Source organism: Tamandua tetradactyla, chromosome 16 (assembly GCF_023851605.1).
Source record: "Tamandua tetradactyla isolate mTamTet1 chromosome 16, mTamTet1.pri, whole genome shotgun sequence".
Lineage (NCBI taxonomy): Eukaryota > Metazoa > Chordata > Mammalia > Pilosa > Myrmecophagidae > Tamandua > Tamandua tetradactyla.
In genome coordinates this window covers 20,828,563-20,856,027 of record NC_135342.1, presented here as the reverse complement: position 1 = coordinate 20,856,027, position 27,465 = coordinate 20,828,563, and the positions used below count along the sequence as shown (strand labels likewise).

General features: G+C 39.0%; 1 long non-coding RNA gene and 1 other non-coding gene across 4 annotated transcripts in view; both read right to left on the bottom strand.

Moving 5' to 3' along the window:
* The window catches only part of LOC143659056 (uncharacterized), an 82,491-nt gene extending 55,262 nt beyond the window's left edge, over positions 1 to 27,229 (bottom strand). The window contains exon 1 of one of the 3 annotated variants that reach the window (XR_013163415.1): positions 25,232 to 27,229. This is a non-coding gene — a long non-coding RNA (uncharacterized LOC143659056). Of the gene's footprint in view, positions 1 to 24,967; positions 25,209 to 25,231 lie in introns of those variants that run through there. The other 2 variants (XR_013163413.1, XR_013163414.1) reach the window with 2 other exon arrangements.
* Positions 26,383 to 26,454, bottom strand: TRNAQ-CUG (transfer RNA glutamine (anticodon CUG)). The gene has a single exon. It is a non-coding gene; the product is annotated as a tRNA-Gln (tRNA).
* Positions 27,230 to 27,465: the final 236 nt, after the last annotated feature.

The window sequence follows — 27,465 nt, the reverse complement described above, 5'->3', positions numbered from 1 at the left end:
GTCTGATTGTTCTAACTATACAGGACAGTGTATAGTTAGAACACTGTTATTATTGAAATAATATCGTTCCCTTCAGTTTTGCCAATGTCTGTCTCACGTATTTTGGAGCTCCTTGATCGGGAGCATATACATTTATGATTGTTATATCTTCTAGCTGAATTGACCCTTTAACTAGTATATAGTGTCCTTCTTTGTCTCTTATTATGTCTTTACATTTAAAGTATTTTTTGTCTGAAATTATTATAGCTACTCCTGCTTTCTTTTGGTTACAACTTGCGTGGAGAATCTTCTTCCATCTTTTCACTTTCAATCTAGTTGCTTCCTTGTGTCTAAGATGAGTCTCTTGTAAGCAGCGTATAGCTGGATTATGTTTCTTAATCCATTCTGTCAATCTGTATCTTTTAATTGGTAAGTGTAATCCATTAACATTCAAAGTTATTACTGAAAGTGCATTTCTTGATTCCACCATCTTATCTTTTTTTATTTTATTTGTCAGATCTATACATTCTTTTCCCTTTCTCTTTGTATCCTTTAAATTACCCTTAGTGGTATTCTTCAATTCTGTGCCTTCCTCCAGACTTCCCTCTCCTGTCTTTTTTTTTTTTTTCCAGCTGGTAGAACTTCTTTTAGCATTTCTTGTAAGGCTTGTCTCTTTTTGACAAATTCTTTCAGGACTTCTTTGCCTGTGAAAAGTTTAATCTCTCCCCCGGTTTTGAAGAACAATTTGGCTGGGCACAGAATTCTTGGCTGGATGTCTTTCTCTTTCAGGATCTTGAATATATCATACCACAGCCTTCTCACCTCCAGGGTGCTATTTGAGTAGTCTGAACTCAGTCTTATTTGATTTCCCTTGTATGTAGTTGATTGTTTTTCTCTTGCTGCTTTAGAATTTTTTGCTTCTCTTCAACATTTTACAGACTGATTATTACGTGCCTTGGGGAAGGTGTATTTGGGTTTATTCTGTTTGTAGTTCATTGGGTATCTTTGACTTGTATATTTATGTCCTTTATGAGGGTTGTGAAGTTTTCCCCCATTATATCCTCAACTACTCTTCCTAGCCCTTTACTCCTCTCTTCTTCTGGGGCATCAATGATTCCTATATTTCTTTGCTTTGTTTTGTCTATCTGAGTTTCAATTCAATTTTTTTCTGTCTTTTTTTGCTATATGCCATTTTGAGTCTTCGAAGTCAATTATACTGTCCTCTTTATCACTTGTTCTTTCCTCTGTCTCCTCAAATCTGGTGTTGTATGCCTCTAGCATGTTTCTTATTTGGTCAACAGAGTCTTTAATCTCCATAATTTCTGCTATTTTTCTATTTATTCTTTCAAATTCCTCTTTATGCTCTTCTACTGTCTTCTTGATCTCCTTTACATCATTTCCTATCCCATTTATTTTATTAAGTAGAGTTGTATGAAGATCTTTGATTAGTTCTCCAATGTCTGTGTCTCCTCTAGTATTTTTGTTTAGTTGTTTGACAGGGCTGTATCTGTCTGCCTTGTGATATGCTTAGTGATCTTCTGCTGTCTTCATGGCATGTAAATATTTTGATTGATTTACTTTGAGTGTTGATTTCTTTCAGTAGCCTAAGGCCTTGTGTTTGTGGGATGGTTGTACAGCAGGGAGCAGGGAACAGATGGGGCACTCAGTGTGGTGATTTGTTTCAGGGCAGATATAGGCACATGTTGGGGATGTTATACTGATGTTTGTGAATGTGGGTGCCCAGAGGCCAGGGAGGATGTAGCTGTGCAGGTGCACCAGTCTGGCAATGTAATCCTGGTGTGGGCTGGTCAAAGCATGGGGCCCTTTATGCGCATGTGTAGAGCTGTGGCAGCAGGTTGGCATTATGCCTTCATGGATTGGGGGAAGATGGGACCTGGCTGCACAGGTTAGCCCTTTCTCAGAGCTTGGAAGAGTGGCTGAGGTCCATGCACATGCACAGTTCTAGGACTGCTTTAAAGTATGGTCCCAGAGCTGAATGATGTGATTGGGGGCCCATGTGTATGCACAGGACTGGGAGTGCCATAAAGTGATTCACAGAGCTTGTGGGTGGTTTGGAGTGAGGCTGTGTGACACTATGTAGGAAGACAGGGGTAGCCTAGGTATGGAGGTTAGTGCCTGCAGCCTTTATGTGTTGGCAACAGCCTGCAGGGAACAGGGAGGGGGAGATAGTGATCAGGAGGGGTGCAGGAGAGGTGGGTTTGGCTGCACTTGGAGTGGGGGTGGGGGACAGGTATGTGTACTGGGGGCTAGTGGGGTGGGAGCACATGGATTGTGGGGAATGGAAGCAGGTGTGGGGTATGATTGTGTGGGGATTTGGGGTGAGTTGCTGGTTGCAGAGCTGTGCTGGTTAGGGTAGTGCACCCAAGGAATGTGGCCTGGCTTATTTCCTGGTCCCCAGCTCCTGTCCATGCACTCCCATGGACTCCACAGCTTTGTGCCTCCATGCCAGGCTCCAGCTTTCTGAACGCTGTGCTTTCTTTCATTTTTTCCTTTTTTAAGTTTTTTAAAAATATAACAAATGTACACATTTTTAATTTTTGATCATTCCATTCTACATATATAATCAGCAATTTACAATATCATCACATAGTTGCATATTCATCATCATGATCATTTCTTAAAACATTTGAAAGCTGTGCTTTCTTGACTTAGCTCCTGCCTTTTAGGCAGAACCCCTTCCCCCATGATATCCAGTCCTCATCAAATATTCTAATAAGCTTCCCCCACTTATGATTTCCAGGAAACTCACCAAACCCACACCAACCCATGCCCTCTTTCCCTCCAGCAGCTTATCTTGAGATAAGCTCCCCTTGCCCAACATCCACCCTTTGGCAATTGCTACCCTGCATGACTACAGTGGCACTTAACTTTTAAACCTTGCCAATGAACAGCTACCAATTCTCAACTTAGCCCCCTTCTTCCAAAACCAACCAGTGGAAATCTGCAAACTTTCTGCTCCCAGGCTAGACAAAGAAAATCTACCATCCCCCTTTCCCTACTTCCTGCCAACCCCTTCCCCTACTCGCCATCTTAGGCCTCAGCTTATTTGGGGTTGTCACCATCTTAGGCTTCAGCTTACATGTGCATAGCCTCCCAGTAAATTTCCTTTGATCAAGTTTTAGTCTCTTTTCCTCCCTCCTGGTCAGAAAACCTATCATTTTTGTTGTGAAACTCAGGAGCAGAATGGAGAAGAAACCTCCCTAAGAGGAGTGGTAACCCATTTGTGTGACTTCAGCACCAACACTGGCAAATCATCTCACGGTAAGAAAAAACACTCTCCTCTTTTCTGTCTGGCACTCTCTTTCTCTGTTGTCCAGGACAATATGGCTGGAAATCCTAGCACTAGGGGAGAGCTGCCTCTGCTGGGTCGGGAACCCCAGGAGTGAGTGAGATGGTGGGATGCCTCCATCCACTCCTCCACATACACACTGAGGCTTAAAACTTTCAAGAGAGCAACAGATAAATGGATAAACAAAATGTGGTTTATCCATACAATGTAATGTCCAGCTGTAAAAAGAAGTGTTGGTACATGCTACACATGGATGAACTGTTAGAACACCATGTTGAGTGAAATAAGTCAGACACAAAATAATAAATGTTGTAAGATTTCTCTCATATGCAGTATTTAAAAGAAGCAAATTCACAGAGACAGAAAGCTGAATAGTTATTACCAGGGGTGGGAGGAGAAGGTAATGGGAAATTATTGATAAATGAGTATGCACTTTGGTTTGGAATGATGAAAATAGTCTGGAGATATATAGTGGTGAAGTCAAACAGCACTGTCAATGTACTTAATGTCAAAAAACTGTCCACTTAAAATGGTTAAGATGATTTTTATGATATGTATATTTTGCCACAAGTAAAAATAAATACATTTTTAAAAATAAAAAAAAACTCTCAAAAGGGGATGCCCTTTTGATAGTTTCTAAGTCATCCAAGAGTGATAGTTTCTTCTTACCCTATCCACTATTATGGAACTGCTAATTTAAGACCTAAGAGAGTAATTTTACCACCAAGCCAGAGTACAAATTAAATAATGGGACAGTTTGGCAAGAAAATGGAAAACTTGACCCCAAAATTCTTCCAGACCTTGACAATTACTGTCAGCATCTCAGAAATTGGAATGGAGTCCCATATATCCAGGCCTTCTTTGGCTTGTTTAGGCACCCCTCCCTCTCTTTGTCAAATCTCTAATACTGATCAAATCCTTCTCCATTCCCCTCTACCAAAACAACCTAGTTCTGAACCTAGTGCCCCATCTTCTCTTTTCTCCTACTATTCCTTAGATTCCCACCAAAGGCCTTCTCCTCAGTCCCTCACCCCCATGCAGCCCCTCCTGGTCAAGCTGCAGCCACAGCAGCACAGCCAGAGAACCCTCCCCCATATTCAGGTTCCACCTCAGAATTTTATCCTTCCTTTCCTTTCCTGCAGGAGACCTGGCCCATGAAGCCCCAAACTGTCACCATCTTGTGAGAGGTGTCTGGGCCAGAGGGACCCATCTGTGTCCATGTTCCCTTTTTCCTTTCTGACCTTTCTCAAGTCAAACAGCATCTAGGTTCATACTCCACTGATCCTACCCAATTTATTAAAGAATTCCAATACTTTGCTGTATCCTATAACCTCTCCTTGCAATATCTAGGTGTTTAATGCCAGCGTGTTAGTTGGTGTTTTCAGTCAAGTTATTATTTGGTGTGTTACTTAAATATAATAAGTGTTAAATGTTTGAATTTGTTAGTATATTTCTGCATCTGTATTGTTCAAGTGTTCCTAACTGGCTATTGTGCAGGCTTGAAAATATTACGTACCCGAGAAAAGCCAAGTTTTAACCCTGGTCTAATCTCCTGGGAGCAATCATTTATTTTAATCTTGATTTAACACAGCACATTGGAAAATTCTGATTATATTATCTCCATGAAGATGTGACATGCCCAATTGTGGGTGTGACTTTTTGATTAAATGGAGATGTGATTCCACCTATTCCAGGTGGGGCTTGATTAGTTTACTGGAATCCATTAAAAGAGGAAATATTTTTAGAGAGAGTCAGAAACAACAGAAATGACAGAACCAACAAAGAGAGCCATCTGAAGCCTCGGAGCTGACAGGAACTTCACAGCAGGGCCGACACAGATGTGGGCATGTGGAGAACAGACAATGGATGTTTGGAGATGCTTGCAGTCAGGCAGACATTGCTATGAGATGTTAAGCAAGCCATAACATGGAGAGAGCCAGGGGAGTCAAGAGATGAAAGCCAGCCCTGGAGAAGTAAAGTGAGGAACCACCACAGGCACAGAGACTGAAAGCAATGGAGCCGAGGAGCAAGGGACCAGCAGATGCCAGCCACATGACTTCCCAGGTTACAGAAGTGTTGGAGACCCATCTGCCTTCCTTGAATTAAGGTGTCTTTCCTTGGATGCCTTAATTTGGACATTTTTATAGGCTTAGAACTGTAAACTTGTAAATTATTAAATTTCACTTTTAAAAAGCCATTCCAGTTCTGGTATATTGCATTCCAGTAGCTTACAAACTAACACAGTTACTGATTACAGAAATTCTTTAAAAAAAGGAAACTTTAGCCTGTACTGAAAATTGGAAAGGTTTTAGATACAAGCCTATAAAGAAAAGGTTTATTTCTGTATCACAATCTGGCTTCAAAATGATTAAAAATGAAAACAGACCATTACAGTTAAAATTAAAAATATTACAGTTAAAATTGTTCTGCAAAAAGGTAGAAATGGGAGGATTTCTTTAGTTGTTCCACTGAGTCCCCCACCCTCATGCAGTCCCTCCTGGCCAAGCTGCAGCCACAGCAGCACAGCCAGAGAACAACCCTCCCCCATATTCAGGTTCCACCTCAGAATTTTATCCTTCCTTTCTTTTCTTTCAGGAGACCTGGCCCATGAAGCCCCAACTGTCACCATCTTGTGAGAGGTGTCTGGGCCAGAGAGACCCATCTGTGTCCATGTTCCCTTTTTCCTTTCTGACCTTTCTCAAGTCAAACAGCATCTTAGGTTCATACTCTACTGACCCTTTAGTTGTTCCACTCAGAAGTAGTTCTGTGTTTCTATTTCTTGTGTAACTAGCTTTTTATTTGTGTCTGTCTGCCTGCTCAATGTCTATTTTCATACATCTGAATGGTAATAACAAATAATAAAAATCTTAAATAGCTCCATTTAAACTGCTTAGGAATAATTAGGTGCCTTATACAAATATACAAATATATTAATTGGTACTTCTAAAGTAAAAGACTAAAAATAGGAAAAAAAAACCCTCTGAAAGGCAAAATTCAGAAATTTTAGTTTTGTAATTACTCTAAACAAACCCAGACTTAGAAAGAAACTGTCCTTCTAATTTCTCTAAGGCAGAAGAAAACTGCTAAAGGGCTGCCTCTGGAAAAAGTAAAGACTTTTTCCAATGATTCTAGTCACAGCTTTTAGCAAAATAAATCTAATAATTGGAAATAGTTGAAGAAGGGCATAAAAACTCCCTAAATTCCATGGCCCTCACCTAAAACTTTCAAATCAAAGCTCAACAAACCTGATCTTTTTCTGTCCAACTTATCCTGGCCCCAAGGCCTAACCACCTAAAACAGTTATTGGGCGAGGGATAGGCACAGAAAAATATGGTAAGTTGTGGTTTAGAATTTTTTTCCTGGGCCTGGAGTCTAGAAATGATAAGCATAAAAAATGCTACAGAATAAACTATGTTCATTAATATTTTTTCCAATAAAACATTTGCAATGGTAACTCTAGTAATCAGATTATTATTAATATATAAATAGAATTGGGATATGAATAACTGAATAAATGCTAATAAAATTTCAATAAATAAATGAAAGATCTTTGAGAAATATGGATAAGTTTTCCTGGATTTAAGCTTGGGGCAAATTAAACAATTCCAATATATTTTCCAGAACTTGATAGTCAATGTATTTTTAAATTGTTTGTAATTTAAGACTATGAAAACAAACATTTTTTCAACCTCTGATAAAAGAAATGTTATGATAAATTTTGAATTAAACAAATGTGATTTTATTCTGCTTGGGTGTGTTCTCCCTAAACTTTTACAAGCTTACAGATACAATAAGCTAGCCTAAGCTAATACTGAATTGAACTGAGAGATTTTGGCATATTGTAATGTAATCATTTGTGTGTTCTGAATGTAAAACATATAGCTGCATGATTGTGTTCCTAACCCAAGCATAAATTTCTTCCTTTTTCCTCTATTTCATACTATTTCTGTATCTTCACGAATACTATTATTGGAAGTAAGAATGCAGGTTCAAAAACTTTGTGAATTTATTTTCAAATTTATTTCTGATTATGTGCAGTATGGATAAACAAAAATTATAGGTGGAATGGATATGGAAGGTGATGGAAAGTTTGATGGAATGGGTTTTGTTTGTTATAGTCATTGTTGACTACAAGCCCTGAATGGATACAGAAAGTAGTAGAGAATTGGAGGAAGTGAATTTTGTTTGCTATAGTCATTGTTGACTATAAAGTCTGAATGAATGTAGAGAGTTGTAAAAAGGAGTTTATGGAAGTGAATTCTGTCTGTCATAATCAATGCTGACCAAAATTTATTTTCTGTTTATTATATGCTTCAAAAAAGAAAGCTTTTGTGTCAAGCTAAATATTCACACAAAACTAAAGTTTAGTTTTTTCCCTGTTAAAATAATGTGGATTGTTAGTTTGTTCTTAATGTAAACTTTTAGAAGAATGTTTTTTCTTAATTATCTGAGTATTCTATCTAGAAAACAAAGATCTTGCATCAGAATAATATTCTCGTTAATATCTTTGACCTTCTCATCCTTCTTTTCAGAAGACATGTCTTCTCACTGTTCAGGGAAAAACTATTAGAAATAATTTGTTCTTTTACTTTCTATAAGTAAGGTGTTAAAATAGTTTAACCTATTGCATAAGAAATATTTGAGAAGTATTACAATGGTTAAAAGAGATTTTCTATCCTGTTTTTGGCTAAATTTGTATAGGTAAAATAATATTATTCATATATTTAGAAATTGTATGAAACTCATAAAAATCTGACAATGTTCTCACTATCCATATTATATCTTGATACTAATCTGTAGGATGTTCAGCAATGGTATGTTGCTGTTAGCCATAGTTTAAGTTATTTGTAGAAAGCTATTGTGGAAGTTTGAATCTGTGGTGTACCCCAGAAAAACCATGCCCTTTAATCCTCATTCAATATTGCTGGGTGGGAGCTTTTTGATTGTCCATAGAGATGTGACCCACCCAATTGTTGGTGGTAACTTTTGATTAGATGGTTTCCATGGAGATGGGTTTCCATCAGTTCAAGGTGGGGTTGCTTACTGGAGCTCTTTAAGAGGGAATCATTTTGGAAAAAATCTTTAGAACCATGACAGTCCACACAACCAGTGACCTTTGGAGATGAAGAAGGAAAATGCCTCTGGGGAAGCTTCATGAAACAAGAAGCTGGGAGAGAAAGCTAGCAGACTTCACCACCTGCCCTTCCAGCTGAGAGAGAAACCCTGAACTTCATCAGCCTTCTTGAACCAAAGTGTCTTTCCCTGTATGCCTTAACTTGGACATTTTTATAACCTTGCTTTAATTTGGACATTTTCATGGCCTTAGAACTGCAAACTAGCAACTTGACAAATTCCCTGTTTAAAAATTGCTCTGTTTCTGGTGTATCACATTCTGGCAGCTTGCACACTAGAACTGCTATATATCATAGAAACAGCCAAATTATCAGTTGCACTGTTTTGCTCTAATACTTCTTCTGACAGTTTGAAAGGATTTATGTGTCCTAAAAAGCCATGTTTTAATTCTAATCAATTTTTGTGGCAGCAACCATTTCTTTTAATCCCTATTCAATACTGCAGGCTGGAAACTTGATTAGATTATCTCTACAGAGATGTGACTCACTGAATTGTGGGCATTAACCCTAGATTAGAGGGAGATGAGATGCCACCCATTCCAAGTAGATTTTGATTAGTTTACTGAAATCCTTTAAAAGAGGGAGAATTTTGGAAAAGGCTTGAGGTTCTAAGGGAGCAGAGTCATGACAGAATGGCAAGAGCCACCAGGTAGCAACAAGAACCAGAGTCCACCAGCCAGTGACCTTTGATAATGAAGAAGGAGAATGCTTCTGGGAGAGTTCCATGAAGCAAGAGGCCTGGAGAGAAAGCTAGCAGACATCACCATGTTTACCATATGCTTTTCCAGTTGAGAAAGAAACTCTGAACTCATCAGCCTTTCTTGAGTAAAGCTAACCTCTTGATGGTGCCTTAATTTGGACATTTTTATAGACTTGCTTTAATTTGGAGATTTTCATGGCCTTAGAACTATAAACTTGTAACTTATTAAATTCCCCTTTTTAAAAGCCATTCCATTCTGATGTATCACATTCTGGCAGCTAGCAAACTAGAACACTTCTCTGAAAATATATGTGGTCAGTTATAGGTCAGAGCTCCATCTGTAACAAGGAAAAACTTTAAAAGAAAGGCAGGATATATATATATGTATGTATATATATATGTATATATATACACACAAATGTGTAAAAGTAAAACAGAACAAAGCTCTGCCATGGTTTGTGAATATAAAATAACTGTCTAATGTTTTATTTCTAAAAGTAGATTCATTTAAAAATGCTTATTAAAATTAAGGCTCAGATTGTAAGCTTTAACTGTTATCTTTAAATTCTAAAATTCTTTACTCTTTGTATAGCCTAGTAGTTCCCTGGAACTTTAAGTGTCTGTGTGACACTTGAAACTCAGATTTAGTTCTCCAGCTCTGAAAATCAGTATGTGTCCATACAGCAACTACTAAAAACTGAAAAAATCAAACTCTGATTAAAGATGTGAGCAAACTGATGTGGTTAAAACTAAGGTAAGTCAATATACAAAGTAAAGAATAGTAGTGTCTGTATTGTAAGGCTTTAGCTTTTGTGTAAGATGAAAAAGTTTATTTTGTCTAAAATTTAAGTTTTCTGTAGCATACTATCTCATTTAATCTGTCTTCCCAGTTAAACAACCTAATTGAACTTTAATATAGAACCTAAAATAAGGAATAAAAATCTTAATATTCTGTACAAATTAAAGTACAGAAATTCTCTTTCATAGAGAATTTCCTCTTTGAACATGCTTATTTCTCATCCTCTGTTTTTCTATTGTCAGACCCACAAATGCCAATCCCTCTAGGAGGTAAAGATCACTGAACTACAGAAAAAGTCTTGCACTCACCTTCATGTCATTCTTTTGGAGCCATTGTAACCAGGTGTATTAGCTAGAGTTCTCTAGAGAAACAGAATCAGCAGGAAATATCTCAAAATACAAAATGTATAAAAGTGTCTCATATAACCATGGGGATGTAAGAGTCGAAGATCTATAGGGCAAGCCATGAGCTGGCAGCTCCAATGAAGGTCCTCGACAAACTCTTAGGAAAGGCTGGCTGGAAAACCTTGGGGATGTGAGAGTCCAAGGTCTGTAGGGAAGGCCATGAACTGGCAGCTCCAATGAAGATACTCAATGAAGTCTCAGGACAGACTAGCTGGCTGAAGCAGGAAGAGTGGTTTTCTCATCTGAATCCTCCTTAAAAGCCTTCCAGTGGTTTGATTAAGCATTACTCATTGAAGAAGACACTCCCCTTAGCTGATTGCAAGTGCAATTATCTGTGGATGCAGCCAGCGTGGCCATGATTTGAGTCTGTGAAATGTCCTTACAGCAACAGACAGGCCAGTGCTTGCCTGACCAGACAACCAGGCACCACCACTTCGTCAAGTTGACACATGAACCTGACCATGACACCAGGCCACTATGAAGGACATTTAAGACACTTGAGGACAGTCACTTTCATTTTCTCATCTAAACCTCTGAAAGGATCAAACCAGGACTTTACTTAACCTAGGTAAGACTATCTGAAAATTCATCCTGTATTTGAAGTTCCTATCTCAAATTTCACTCATTCCTTGTCCAGCCCAGCTCAGCAAACAAGCACCACATACCAGCACAGATCAAACACTTCCACAAAAGTAACAGAAAGCTCCACTTTTGTTAAATTTCCCCCAATAAATTAAAATCCTAACAATGCAATCCCTCCCCTTGTTACCACAAGAAAACAAGGAACTTATTTGAGAAATCTCCCATTTCCCATTTTTTATTCTACTCAGGTGCAATATCTATGGCTCCACTGTGAAGTTGGATAAATTCCTAGTTAGCTGTAACTTGAGCTGTCTGTTATGGAAACAATTTACCTCTGACAGCCTCTGCAATGAGGCTTAACCAACATTATGTCTCTCCTGTGAACCCTATCCACAATCACAAATTCCAAAACTATTGGAGAAATTAACAAGCAGTAACATCCACCAACCTAGAGTAATGAGTCTGAGCTGCTCTTGGTCACCAGATTGTCTAAGAGAGCAGAGCAGATAGAAAATAGCAGAGAACAGAGGAAAATGGTCTCAGTTTAGCTTTTCCAGCATGGCAGTTAAGTTGGTCCAATTGTGAAGAATCCAAATAAGTATACCCTCATTTGGAAAAATTTTAAAACAAGAAGTTGAAGGATGGCAAATTAAGTTCAAAGGAAATGGTGGGTAAGTACTAATCAGTTTTGGCAAGAGAGTGGAGAAAAAAATTATCTCAAAAAATGTTGAGAATGCAACTTATCACATTTCTTTTCAGGACAGCTAGACAGGAATTATCAAAATTTGAAATGCACAAACACTTTATCTGGCAATTCAACTCCCAGGAACCTATCTTAGGGAAACAGATGTTAGAGGTATGTATATGTAAGGATGTTCCCAGAATTGGTATTTGTAAAAATAAAAATTGGAGCCGATTTCATGACTAATAATTAGAGGATATTTGAATCCATCCAGATGCAGGAAGGATATACAATTATTGAAACACACATGCACACACACATACAAAACTGATTTCAGTTTTTCACTATTACAAATAAAGCTACACTGTACATTCATGTAAAAGTGAACATAAAATTTTATTTCTTTAAGGTAGATATCCAAGTGTAGGCTTGCTAGGTCATATGGTAAATGTATATTTAACTTTATAAGAAACTGCCAAATCTTTTCTAGAGTGGCTGTAACATTTTGCTCTCTAAATACCAGCAAATATATAAACATATAGTATATATGTGGGCATTCCAGTTGCACTGCATCCTGGCCAGTTGTCATGATCAGTATAAATATGTTTTAATTCTAGTCATTCCAATAGGTGTGCAGTGATATCTGTTTATGTATTTTGTCTACATTTTTATTCATATATATTATATATTCATATAATATATATAATATATATATATCCATATAATATATATATCCATTGGAGTCATCGGCTTCGGAGCCTGCCCTGTGGATTTTGGACTCTGCGTTTCTACAGTCACATGAGACACTTTCATAAATTTTATATTTGCAAGTGTTCCCTGTTGATTCTGTTTCTCTAGAGAACCCTAACTAATACACCATGTAATCATCCAAAGTGTACAGTCAGTGGTTCACAATATCATCACACAGCTGTGCATTTATCATCACAATCAACTTTTTCCTTTTTTGTGAAAAATAACATATATACAAAAAGACCATAAATTTTAAAATACATTGCCTATTTTTTTTTGTTATTGTTGTTTGCTAATTGCTAATTTTGTGAACTCATTATATATTCTGGACACAAGTCCTTTGTTGTATATGTGATTTGCAATTTTTTCCCTTGGTGTATAACTTTTCATTCTCTTAACACTGTTTTCACAAATATAACAATTTTAATTTTGACAAAGTCCGATTTATCATTTTTTTTCTTTAGTGGGTCATGCTTTTCTTGTCACACCTAAAACCACATTTGCCTAACCTCAGATCATAAATTGTGAGATTTAAGTGGACATTTGTTCACATGGATGGTGAATTGTTTCAGCATTATTTATGGAAAAGACCCTTTCTCCACCAAATTTTCTCTGCAGCTTGGTCAAAAATCAGTTGGCTTTCTTCGGGACTCTTCATTCTGTTCAGTTTATTTGTGTGTCTATACCTCTGCCAATACCACATTATTTGATAAATAGAGCTATATAATACAGTTTAAATTATGTAGTGTGATTCATTTAACTTTCTTCTTCTTTTCCAAAAATGTTTAGCTCTTCTGGGTTTTGTTTTGTTTTGTTTTTGCCTTTCCTGAAAAAAATTTAAAATTTGTTTATATCTACAAAATCTTGTGCTAGTATTTTAATCGGCATTGTGTTGAATCTGTAGATCAATTTGGGAGAAAATAAATCTTTTCTCTCTTGAATCTTCTAATCCATGAACATATGTCTCCCCGTTTATTTAAGTGTTCATTCATAATTTTTTTTTTTTTTTTACTTAACGATCCTGTACATGCTTTCTTAGAGTTATATTTAAGAATGTCATTTGAGGGGAATAAGTAGCATGGCTTTCAAAATTTTGGGTTCTAATTGTATGTTATTAGTTTATAAAAATGTTTCCTTTTTGTGTTCACCTTATATCCTGCAACATTACTAAACTCATTGGTTCTCATCATTTGCTATTTTTTTGGGTCAATTTTAGGATTTTCTTTAAATATACATTTCATATAAAAGTTTTACTTCATAAAATATGCCCCATATTAAATAATATTAAAGATGTGTAATCACTTAAATATAATGCCTTCAATCTAGATTATCTATTATCATGAATCATTTGGTCAGTGGACATGACTGCTTCATCCACTAAGGCTTAATGCAGAAAACAACTGTCCCCTCGGGAGGGGCAAAAATGAAGGATATAAGGGACACCCAGTCTTAGTTATCACTGATGATGTGGAAAGGCATTTAGCATCACGAACGTGTTAGTCAAATATAAAGGAAATAAACAAGCCATATGAGCAACCTTCATGAAGTTTCTTATACAACATATTTCATTTCACTAAAAATTTAACTACTAGCAAGTTACACCTAAGTTACTTAACTATTTCTGAGTTCTTTAAGGCTACATCAATATCTGGCTTCCAATTTCCACTCTTTAAAATATTTCTTTATTGTGTTCCTACTTATCAAGGTGCCAACATTTGCAGTAGGAGTGATTTTCTGGGGCTTCAGCCACTGGACAAAATATTTCATTTCTAGGTAGCTGCTGTGTTCACTGTAAGGAATTCCATATATTGAAATGTTTCCTTTGATCTGGGGAATAATATCTGCTATATTGGTTAACTTGTCAGAATATGTCCATCCTATAGGTCAAAAAGCCAAAATCTGATTATATTTCCCACCACATTTCTTCAGGTGACTCTGAAAACCCCTTAAAATTAATTTTCACCCTTGGGAAGTGAACCAATGCACTGCACATGTCTGTAGTGATGAGGGAATTAACTTCTGATATATCGAGACACTGTAATGTCTTATACTTTTCTTGGGATATGCCCACTTTAGAACCTAAAACATCAGCAAAGGCTAGAAAGACTTTCTCTTTTCCAATAGAATAAGTGCCACAGACAACGACAGTATGTGGGGTTAGAGTTACAGCCTCAAAGGCAGTATTGATGGCAAACTGAATAACCTCTTCTTGAGATGGAAAGGAGTATTCTGGGCTACAATATGTTGTATATAAGTAAAGCAGGTGGACTTTCTGGCCTGCAAGAAGGGAATGTTCCATAGTGGGATCTGCTCTGAAGTCTCCAGTGTGTAATATGACAGTTCCATTAGGAAGATAAAAAAGTATCATGACAGCACCTGGACAGTGATTGGCATTAAGCAAACAATTTTAATACCATTCAGTACGCATTCAGTGTCCATTGGTAATGTACGGATATATTGTTCTTGCACATGAAGCTTGTTTTTCAACAAATTTCCAGTTATCTCTCCACCAAACTCTGTCCTCTACTTGGAATTCTCTCTAGTCATTTTTAAAAAAATTTTTTTATTTTTGCATATTTCTTGGGTTATTCTACAGGGCCAACATATTGTTTGTGATTGGGACAGTTTTATTTCTTCTTTTCCAAAATGGCTACCTCTTATTTCTTTTTCTTGCCTTATTGCATTGGTTAAGATTTCCAGCATGATGTTGAATAGGAGTGGTGACAGTGGACACTCTTGTCTTATTCCCAACTATTGGGAGAAAATATTTAGTCTTGAATTTTAATATCATGAATTTCAAAAATTCATTAAGAATGATGCTAAAGGGTGGGACACGGTGGCTCACTGGCACAATTATTGCCTGCCATGCTGGAGAGCCGGGTTCATTTCCTGGTGCCTGCCCATGTGAAAAAAAAAAAAAAGAATGATGCTAGGGAGTTCCAGGAAGATGTCGGAATAGGATAGTGTTCTAGTTTGCTAGCTGCCAGAATGCAACACACCAGAGATGGACTGGCTTTTAATAAAAGGGGATTTATTTTGTTAGTTCTTCAGAGGAAAGGCAGCTAACTTTCCACTGAGGTTCTTTCTTACCTGGGAAGGCACAGGATGGTCTCTGCTGGCCTTCTCTCCAGGCCCCCGGGTTCCAACAACTTTCCCCGGGTGACTTCTTTCTGCATCTCCAAAGGCCTGTGATGAGCTGCGAGTGCTGAGATGAGGTATGCTGAGCTGCTTGGGCTGTGCTACATTGAGCTCTCTCATTTAAGCACCAGTCAATTAAGTGAAACATCATTCATTGCAGCAGGCATGCCTCCTAGCTGACTGCAGACGTAAATCAGCAACAGATGAGGTTTACGTAACATTGGTTCATGTTCACAGCAACAGAACTATGTGCCTTCACCTGGCCAACTTGACAACTGAGTCTAACTACCACAGATAGGTTGAGTTCACCCATGCTCCAAGGGACAGCTAAAGAAGTGACAGGAAAATGACCCAAAGAACGATTTCAAGGTATAAGTGACCTGCGAGGGTCTTCTACAATACATAAGGAGGCCCTGGTTGAAAAAGCAGAACTGAGATGCAGAGAACCAGAGATCATCCAGCTAGTACAAATAGCCCTCCCCACGCAGCCCTGCCCCACAAATGTGCCCAAGCCTGTCCCCGCCCGACCCACCCCTCCCATGCAAAGGCACAGTCTCCCCCACCTCTCCTGAGACCTATAAACTCACACCCAGCCCCTCAATCCCCACCTCCTCCTCCCTGTCCCCTGCAGGCAGCCACCTGCACATCCGGGCTGCAGAAGTTCACCTTGATACCTGGGTGACACCTGCACCCAATCATGCAGTCATTTAATTCTGCCCTACTGTCCCTGAGCTCTGTGCATGTGCACACCAGGGCCCTGCCCCCAAAACCCATGCACCAGCACAGCCACATCTTACTGTCAGGCACCCATGTATTCATGCACTGACCTCTTGACCTCTGCACCCCTCTATGCCCTGAACACATGCACACCCTTGCCCCACCCCATGGCACAAGTACTGTTCTCCCATACCTGGTAGGTGTTCTCAGGCACATTTGTGCCACATGGCCTCTGCCCTACACAAACTGGCACCCCTACCCCACACCACCCCCTGCACCTGTAGACCTGTGTCAGGGCTCCACCCACCCATCATCAACCATCCCTGACACATGTCCCCTACAAACTCAAATATTCGTATCCCACGCTCCCTGGAACCTTCCCCCATGCACAAGGACACGCCTGCACCCTGCCCTCCCTGTGCCCTGACTTCTTTGCCTCATACCCCACACCTTGATATCCATGACCCACATGCTTTATACGCCCGCCTGCATCCTGCTAATGTATCAGTCCCAGCAAATCCACTCCTGCACTCCACACCCTGCTCCTGTACTCCAAAGCCTGCCTGAGCTGCACCTTGCTCCATGGTACCTACACGCAGCTCCACAACCCTGAGACCCATACCCCATGTTCACAGGCACCAGCATAGAGTCCCCCATATATGCACATACCTGCACTGCAACACATCACCACACCATTTTGCCCCTCCCCATGCCCTGCATCCTGCTCCACATCCATCCTGCAAATACAAAGCTATAGACTACTGAAGGAAATCTATTTCCAAAGTAAATCAAGATATTTATACGCCGTGAAGACAATAGAAGATGACTAACCATATGAAGATGCAGACAGTTACAGCCCAGTCTAATGACCAAATTAAAATATCCAAGGATACACAGACTTTGAAACAACTAATCAAAGGTGTTCATGTAACTCTACTAAATGAAATCAGTGGGATAGCTAATTAAGGAGATCAAGAAAGCACCAGAAGAGCAGGAACTTGAAAGAATAAATACAAAAATAGCAGATATCACAGAGATTAAAGATGCTGTAGACCAAATAAAAAACATACTAGAGACAAACAATAGCAGATTTGAAGAGGCAGAAGAAAGAAAAAGTGAACTAGAAGACAGGACAACTGATTCATGCACCCAAAAGAGCAAATGACAAAAAAGATGGAAAAATTTGAATTGAATATCAGGCAAATGATAGACAAAACAAACTGCACAAATATAAATATCGTAACTGTTCCAGAAAGTGGGAAGAAAAGTAAAGGGCTATAAAGATTAGTGAGGGATATAACGGGGAACCTTTATAGTGAACTTCAATGAACTCCAAATAGAATAAATCCAAATAGGCCTACCCCAAGACACATACTAACCAGTTTGTCAAATATTGAAGAGAAGCAGAAAATTATGAAAGTGACAAGGGAAAAACATTCTACTATGTACAAAGGAAACCACATAAGACTGAGTTTGGACTACTCAACTGACACAATGGAGGTGAGAAGGCACATATATGATACATTTAAGATCCTGAAAGAGAAAGACTTCCAGCCAAAAATTCTGTAACCAGCCAAATTGTTCTTCTAAACTAAGGAAGAGATTAAAATTTTCAACAGACAAACAAAGGCTGAAAGAATATGTCAACAAGAGACCAGCTCTACAAGAAATACTAAAGGGAATTCTGCCAGCTGTTAAAAATAAGACAGGAGAAGGAGGTGGAGGATGGCACAGAATTGAAAAGTACCAGTAAGGGTAACTTAAAGAATAAAAAGAGAAAGAGGGAAAAGAATACATAGATTTGACAAATAATATCCAAAGGATAAGATGGTGGATTCAAGAAATGCCTTTACAGTAATAATTTTGAATGCTAATGGGCTAAATGTACCAATTAAAAGATACAGATTGGCAGAATGGATTAAGGAATATAACTGAATTTATATGCTGCTTACAAGAGACTCATCTCAGATGCAAGGATACAAATAGATTGAAAGTGAAAGTATGGAAAAAGATGTTTCACACAAGCTGTAACAAAAAGAAAGCAGGGGTAGCTACACTAATATCAGACAAAATAGACCTCAAATTTAAAAACATCATAAGAGACAAAGAAGGACACTAAATATTAGTTAAAGGGACAACTCGCCAATTAGAAATAACAATCATAAATGTCTATGCTCCCAATACAGGAGATCCAAGTACATGAGAGAGACAATGGCAAAACTGAAGGGAATGAGAGATGTTTCAACAATAACATTAGGAGACTTAAACACACCACTATCCTTTATAGATAGAACAACCAGACAGAAGACCAACAAGGAGACAGAGAATCTAAACAACTTGATAAATAAATTAGACCTCGCAGCCTAATATAGGTTGTTACACTCCAAAACACTAGAATATGCATTCTTTTCTAGTGCTCATGGAACATTATCCAGGATAAATCATACATTGGGGCAAAAAACAGGTCTTTATAAATTTAAAGAACATTGAAATGATTCAAAGTACTTTCTCTGATCCCAATGGAGTGAAGTTGGAAATCAATAACCACCAAAGAACGAGAACTTTTACAACTAAATAACACGCTCTTAAACAATGAGTGGGTCAAAGAAGAAATTCTTAGAGAAGATAGTAGCTATCTAGAGATAAATGAAAATGAGAATTCAACACATCAGAACTTACGTGATGTGGCAAAGGCTGTGCTGAGAGGGAAATTTATTGTCCTAAACGCCTATATTAAAAAAAAAAAAGGGCAAAAATCAGGACTTAATTGCTCACATGGAGGATGTTAAGAAAGAACAGCAAATTAATCCGAAAGCAAATAGAAGAAGAGAACCAATACTTAAACAGAGTTAAATAAATGGGAGAACAAAAGAATAACAGGAAGAATCAATAAAACCAAAAGTTGTTTCTTCGACAAAATCAATAAAATTGTTGGGCCACTAGCAAGGCTGACAAAGAAAAAAAGAGAGAGGATGCAAATAAACAAAATCAGAAATGAGAAGGGAGTTCATTACCACAGACCCTGAAGGACAAAAAAATCATAAGTGGATACTATGAACAACTATATACCAACAAACTAGCAACTTAGATAAAATGGACAAAGTCCTGGAAACACACAAGTTATACTGACTCAAGGAGAAATAGAAGATCTCAAGAAACCAATTACAAGCAAAGAGATTCAAACAGTCATTAAAAATCTTCCTACAAAGAAAATCCCAGCACCAAATCACTTCACAGGGGGATTTATCAAACATTCCTAAAAGGAACTAACACCAATCCTGCTCAAACTTAAAAAAAAAAAAAAAGACTGAGGAAAAAGGAGTACTACCTAATTCATTTTAATGAATACTTCATTTTTTGAAGCTAACATCACTTTAATACCAAAACCGAGTAAAGATACTTCAACAAAGGACAATTGCAGACCAACCTCTCTAATGGACTTAGGTGCAAAAATTCTCAATAAAATATTAGCAAATCAAACCCAACAGCACATTAAAAGAATTATACACTACGACCAAGTGGGTTTATACCAGTAATGCAAGGATGGTTGAACACAAGAAAATCAAGTAATGTAATACAACACATTAACAAATCAAAAGGGAAAAATCATATGATCATCTCAATTGATGCTGAAAAAGCATTCTAAAAAATCCAACATCTTTTTCTGATAAAAACACTTCAAAAGCTAGGAATTAAAGTAACTTTCTTAATTTGATAAAGGGCATATATGAAAAACCAATAGCCAGCATCATACTTAATGATGAGAGACTGAAAGCTTTCCCCCTAAGATCAGGAATGAGACAAGGAATCAGTCACCACTGTTATTCAACATTGCACTAGAAGTTCTAACCAGAGCAGTAAGGCAGGATAAAGAAATAAAAGGAATCCAAATTGGAAAGGAAGAAGTAAAACTATCATTATTTGCACACGACATGATACTATACTTGGTAAATCCTGAGAAATCTACAACAAAGTTACTTGAGCTAATAAACAAATTCAGCAGGGAGGCATGTTATAAAATTAATAGCAAAAATCAGTAATGTTTCTATACGCAAACAATGATCTAACAGAGGAATCAATCAAGGAAAAAAAATCCATTCAAAATAGCAACTAAAAGAATCAAGTATCTAGGAAAGAACTTAACTAGGGATGCAAAGGACTTGTACACAGAGAACTACATAATATTGCTAAAAAAAAAATCAAAGAAGATGTAAATAGGTGGAAAGACATTCCATGGGTGTCTTGAATAGGAAGGTTAAAGGTAGTTAAGATGTGAATTCTACCCAACTTTATCTAGAGATTCACTGCAGATCAGTTAAAATTCCAACAACCTACTTTGAAGACTGGGAAAAGCTAGTTACCAAATTCATAAGGAAGGGAAAGAGACCCTGAGTAGCTAAAAGCATCCTAAAATAGAGGAACAAAAATGGGAGGATTAATACTCCCTGATTTTAAAACTTATTATAAAGACACAGTGGTCAAAACAGCATGGCACTGGCACAAATATAGAAATATTGACCAATGGAATTGAATTGAAAGTACAGAAATGGACCACTAAATCTTGACAAGCCTCCCAAATCCTGTGAACTGGGACAAAATAGTTTTTTCAATAAATGGGCATGGGTACCTATAGGTATGCCTAAGAGTTACCTCCGGAGGACCTCTTTTGTTGCACAGATGTGGTGGTTCTCTCTCTAAGCCCAACTCTGCTGGTGAAACCATTACCCTCCTCCCTACATGGGACATGACATTTAGGCATAAAAGTCTCCCTGGTGGTATGAGAGACCACTGTGGGATCAACAATGCCATCCTGACCAAAAGGGGGAAAAGAAGTGTAATAAAATATCAGTGGCTGAGAGAGTTAATAGTCAAGAGGCTACATTGGAGGTCACACTAACACATGCTTCAGTTAGACATTGCTACCTATCATAACTTCCCAAACCCCAACCAAAACCATTCCTGGTATCCTAAACAATACCTAGGTTATTATAGAAAATTCTACAAAGTTTCCATGCACAAGGGGTAACTTACCAAAACCTACAACCTCAAGAGGGGTCCCTGAACCAGATAAGTCCTGAAATGTAGAGGGGCCAGCCTTTCCAGAACATCAACTAGTTCCGTCCACCTATTCCACATTAACAACAGCCCCTCTAACATGAAAAAGTTAGAATGGCCATAGCCCAAATACCCCTAAAGAGTGGGAGAAAGATTAAAGGTGATGGTGGAGATATACAGAGGAGGTCAGGTTTAACAAATGAGTATGTGTACTGAACCATTATGCTGATATTTCTTTTAGCCACCAGTACTTTAAAGCAGCTAGAAAAAAAAACCCTAAAATTGTGGAATTGTAACCTATACCAAACTCAGGAATTTGCTCTACATCTAATTGTTGCAATGTACTTTGAAATTCATGGCTTTTTTGTATATATGTTATTTTTCACACACACACACACACACAAAGAGTAGGAGGAGCATAACAGAGAAGATAGGATTTAACATATATAAGTATGACTGCTAAAATATATTGATATTTCTTTTGGTCTCCCCGTCTTAGAGCAGTATGCTGGTTTAAAAGGATTATGTATCCTAGAAAAGCCATGTTTTAATCATGATCCATCTTGTGAATCCCTATTCGGTATTGTAGGTTGGAAACTAGATTAGATTATCTCCATGGAGATGTGACACACCCAATTGTGGGGATTAATCTTTGATAAGAGGGAGATGTGAATTCCCCTATTACAGGTATTTTTTTTTTTTTTCGTATGCTGTATAGCAGGGTCACATTTCATTATTTTTCCATATGCGTATCCTGTTATTGCAGCACCATCTGTTGAATTTTTGCTTATCTTTTGTTTGTTTGTTTTTTGGAAAGTGCATGGACTGGGAATTGAACCTAGCTCTCCCACATGACAGGCGAGAATTCTACCACTGAACTACCCTTGCACCCCCTCCAGATGGGTCTTGATTCCTTTAAAAGAGAAAACATTTAAAAGAGGAAACATTTTCAAAAAAGCTTCAGAGCTCATGCAGCCAGAGAACTTTGGAGATGAAGAAGGAAAACTACCCCAGGGGAGCTTCATGAAATAAGAAGCCTGGAGAGAAAACTTGCTGATGTCACCATGCCTTTCCAGTTGAGAGAGAATTCCTGAACATCATCGGCCTTCATGAACCAAGGTGTCTGTCCCTAGATGCCTTAGATTGGACATTTCTATATCCTTGCTGTAAGTAGGACATTTTCACATCTTTAGAACTATAAACTTGCAACTTAATAAATTCCCCTTTTTGAAAGCTGCTTTGTTTCTAGTATATCACATTCTGGCAGCTAGCAAACTAGAACAAGCAGCTAGAAGAAAAAATGAAAAATCATGTAACTGTAACCCATACTAAACTTTAAAACCTGTTCCATAACTACTTGTTAAAATGTACTTGGAAATTTATTGCTTTTTTGTGTATATGTAATATTTCACAATAAAAGAAAGTTAAAAAAACAGAATGGTGTTAGCTGTAGGATTTTTTGTACATGTTCTTTATCAGATTGAGGCTGTTCTCTTCTATTTCTACTTTACTGAGAGTTTTTTATCCTGAATAGATAGTGTATATTGGTGCAAATACTTTTTCTGCACCAACTGATATGATTATGCGGTTTTGGGACTTTATTAATATGGTGGATCAAAATAATCAGTTTTCAAATGTTGAACCAGTTTGGCATTTCTGGAATAAATCCCACTTTGTTGTTTTGTATTATTCATTTTGTGTATTGCTGGGTTTAATTTGCAAATAATTTGATTCAAGTTTTTCCTCTCTGTTCATGATGGGGTTTGATGTGTAGTATTGTTTTATTTTTATCCTGCCTTTATCTGGTTTGGGCATCAGGGTAATGCTAGCTTCAGAAAATGAGTTTGGAAGGATTGCCTCCTCTTCTACTTTTTGAGAGCTATTCTGTAGAATGTGTGTATTTCTTATGTACACATTTAGAAGAAGTCATCACTAATCCATCTGGGCCTGGAGATTTCTTTGCAACTATGAATAAAATTTATGTAATAATTCTAGTACTAGTCAACTTATCTATTTCATCTTGCGTGGGTTTTGATAGTTTTGTGGTTTTGAAAAATTAGACCACTTCATCAAAGTAGTTGAAATTATTTGGGTAGGGTAGTTCATAATCCCTTATTATTTTGATGTCTTCAGGGTCTGTAATGATATCCCATGTCATTCTTTATATTGACAAGTTGTGTCTTCTTTTTCTTTTTCACAACCAGCATGACTAGAGGTTTTTAAGTTGTATCGACCTTCTCAGAGAATCAGCTTTTTAATTTACTAGAGAAATTAGAAGAGTTGGGGAAGTGAAGATCTGAAAGAGGGTGTTGGAGCTTCAGAAGTGTCACTAAGAAGTTAATTTTTGACAGCAACCTAGTCCATTTGACAAAGTAGGACAGCAAAGGGGGAACTAACATAAAAGTATATGGAAAGCTATTACTTTTGTAGGTCTGAAACCAAGCATCTTGTAATGGACTTAGAACCACTGTGCCTGCCATCAGGAAGAAGAGCTAGATACAGAAGGGAGGAGAGCAAGAAAAAGTTGGGATTCTCCAAATCTCTTATCAATAACAGCAATATTCAGAAAGTAACAGTTTCCAGACCTCATACAAACCCCTCTTTGTCTAATTTCTTTTTTGGCCAACTTTCATTCAAAACTGTACAGGAAAGGAAGTTCTGGGGAATATAATTCCAAATTAGCCAAGTCAATACAATATTAGGAAAATAGAGCTTAAGATAAAGAGTATTAGTAGAGATAAAAGGGGATATTTCATAATGATAAAGAGGTCAATGTTTCAAGAAAACACAAAATTCCTAAATGTCTTATGCACCCAATAACAGAGCGTCAAAATACCCAAAGCAAAAAACTGACCGACTTAAAGGAAGAAATAGACAAATTCACAATCACAGTCTTAAACTCTCATCCCTCTGTAATTCATAGAACAAGTAAAGTAACAAAAATATGTAGGGTTGTAGGCGATTTGAAAAATAGATTTGTAGAAAGCTACACACAGAAAATTTTAAATTTTTTCACGTTTAAATGGAACATTCACTAAGACAGACTATAGACTAGACCATAAAACGATACTCAAAAATATCTAAGAATTGTATTCAGAGTATGTTCTCTGACCCAACAGAATCAACTTAGAAATCAACAATAAAATCTCCAATATGTTGAAGTTAAGCCATATATTTCCTTAAAAAACCAAAACAACACGGTATGGGTCAAAAAAGTTGGACTATAGAAAATATTTTCAACTGAGGAATAACTGAAAAGCAACACATTAAAATGTATAAAAAATGCACGTGAAGAAGTCCTTAGAAGAATGTTTCTCTTAGTACTTACATTCAATTTGATATACCTTTAGCAAGACTAGCAGAGAGAAAGAGAGGGAGAGAAGGAGAGAGAAATAAATAGCAGGAAATAGTGTAGTGTCTAAACCTCGCAACGGAAAATGCCAGGTTTTTCCTGCCTCCTATCCTTTTTCCTTCCTACCTCCATTCTCTTCTTGTCTCCTCTCTGCTCTTACCCATCTCTCCTCTTTCCTCTTTCAGCTACCTCTCCAGACCCTCAACTCCCTTTCTTTGCAGGCCCTCCAAAGTAAATCCTGTGTTCTAGTTTGCTAGCTGCTGGAATGCAACACACCAGAAACGGATTGGCTTTTAATAAAAGGGGATTTATTTTGTTAGTTCTTCAGAGGAAAGGCAGCTAACTTTCCACTGAGTTTCTTTCTTACCTGGGAAGGCACAGGATGGTCTCTGCTGGCCTTCTTTCCAGGCCCCTGGGTTCCAACAACTTTCCCTGGGGTGACTTCTTTCTGCATCTCCAAAGGCCTGGGCTGAGCTGCGAGTGCTGATGAGGAATGCTGAGCTGCTTGACTGTGCTACAGTTGAGCTCTCTCATTTAAGCACCAGCCAATTAAGTCAAACATCATTCATTGCAGCAGGCATACCTCCTAGCCGACTGCAGATGTGATCAGCAACAGATGAGGTTCACTTACCATTGGCTCATGTCCGCAGCAGCAGAACTAGGTGCCTTCACCTGGCCAAGTTGACAACTGAATCCAACTACCACACCCTGGAAAAGTTGTATTTGACAATCTTTTGTAACCACTGAAAGTTCCAAAACCTAAACACCAAAAAGAGATGCTCTCCAGCACCTGGCGAAGAACATTTTCACTAGGTAAAATTCTCATCTAAATTTTTCTATGAGTAGAAGGGAAACCTTTTAATGACGTTCTCTCCTTCCTCTTCTGGGAGCAGAGTACTGGGAGGACCGACAGGGAGCCCCGCGGCACAGGACTGGCCCCTGTGATACTTTTCCCTGGAGGCTCCCGAGGCTCGCCGCTGCTCTAGGTTCGGACCTCGCGTGTCTGCAAACGCTAGTTCCCCGCCCCGATTCCATTTTTGGTCTGAGTTTAGGAGTAAAGAGACTCAGGACAAAAATTAGGGAACTGCGGCCTCTGGTGGCCTCAACAAAACCTTGGAAACTTCGGATTCTTCTGGTAGTGGCTGAAAAGGATCCGATGAAAACGAAATAAAACCACCCAACCAAGTGCTTGAACCTACGACCCCCCAAATCAACTCGCAGTACCCCACGCCTGAGCGAAGAAACGCTATTTCATATTTAAATGATTTTCTACTTGTGCCGAAATGGACAGTCGCTGCAGGAAATCTCTGGTGAAAGAAATCTCGGGCTCTAAGATTTAGCGGGCGCAGCCTCAGCCTTTTGCCCCAGAGGCCCAAGGCGGAGACCGCGAGGGACTGGTGGGTCGCTGGATTCCATGGCACCGAGGCGGGGACTCGGATGCGCAGCCACCGCAGAGCCACAACCCCGAGGCCCCGAGGACGTGGGCACCGCAGGATGGAGCACACCTGTGGGTCTGCAGTTTCCCCTCGGACTGGGCCGCTTTGGAATCCCGGCTTCTGGGACGTGGAGGAGGATGGAAACGGAAGGAACAAAGGTGAGCGGCGCAAAAGGGGAGGGGAGCTGAGAACCGGAACAGGGGCGCACTCGGCTTGGTTTCCTCTCACCTAACAGGGGAAGCAGGAACTGGAAACCATGCCTCATTCACTGTTATTTTCCTCATGGTTTGGTTGGGAGAACTCCTCTTTGGGCGGCCAGAGCAAAAACACTTTACGTTAAAGGAGAAGGTCCCACCGAGACTCGAACTCGGATCGCTGGATTCAGAGTCCAGAGTGCTTACCATTACACCATGGAACCACTTGCTGCCACCACTTACCAGGGCTCTTTGGATGTGTGTCTTTTGCCAGCCTCTCGTTCGCACAGGCTTCCTGCCCAGGGACTATTTTGCTGATCAGGAAGGACCCGAGTGTGGCTCCTCGGCAACGGGAGGGGTCGCCTGACCAACGTCTTCTCTTCCGGCTTGTATCTCAGCGAATGAGATAAAATCCACATGGGGCGTAGACACAACTTTTCACATTCCACCAAAGCCACCTGCTGTGTCCCCGTTTACAAAGTCCCCTACCCTGAGATAAAATTCCTGCCGCACCCCCAACAAAAAAGTGTTGTTTTTCTTTTCTTCGTAACTGTCCTCTTTCCATGGCTCCAAGAGCGCTGACGATCGTCAGAACAGGATTTGGCGATTATTGGGATTTCTCCATCTTCTTTCTATTGCCGATCCCGATTCCCTTCTCGCTTCCTCGCTCTCTTGCTCCTCATCCCTTCCGCTTCCTCTATTTTCTTTGCCACCCCTCCTCCTCCCTTCTCTCTGATCCTCCCCCCCCCCCCAGCACTGGCTGCACACCCGGGATGGGGAGAAGACTCACCCCTGTCCCGCCAAATTCGGCAAAATTGAACCCCCAGTACAGTTCTGCTCTGAGGGCCCGAAAGCTAAGGCGGGTGTTCCCTCTCCTATCGCCCTCTCGTGGCCACGCGGTACTGCACACAGTGACCTGTTGAGCCCCGGGAGCTGGCAGTGCCAAGTATGCCAGGAAAGGGAAGATGGAAAGAACGTAGCCGTTCTCAGGACCTTGAAATGAAATGTCCAACCAATCCGAGATAGCATATGAAGAAAAAGGGCATGCTTTTCTCCCCTAGCTACAAGCCAGGGCTGTGAAAGCAACAACCTGATGTTTCAGTATTCAGAAAGTGAAGATGACCTCAGATGTGGGTCTAGGGATCATTGATGGGCCGAAGAAACACTGAGGGTTCAAAAAACTCCATCCCATCCTAGTCAGACATTTGGCCTGTAGATTTCCCTTCTACGCCCAA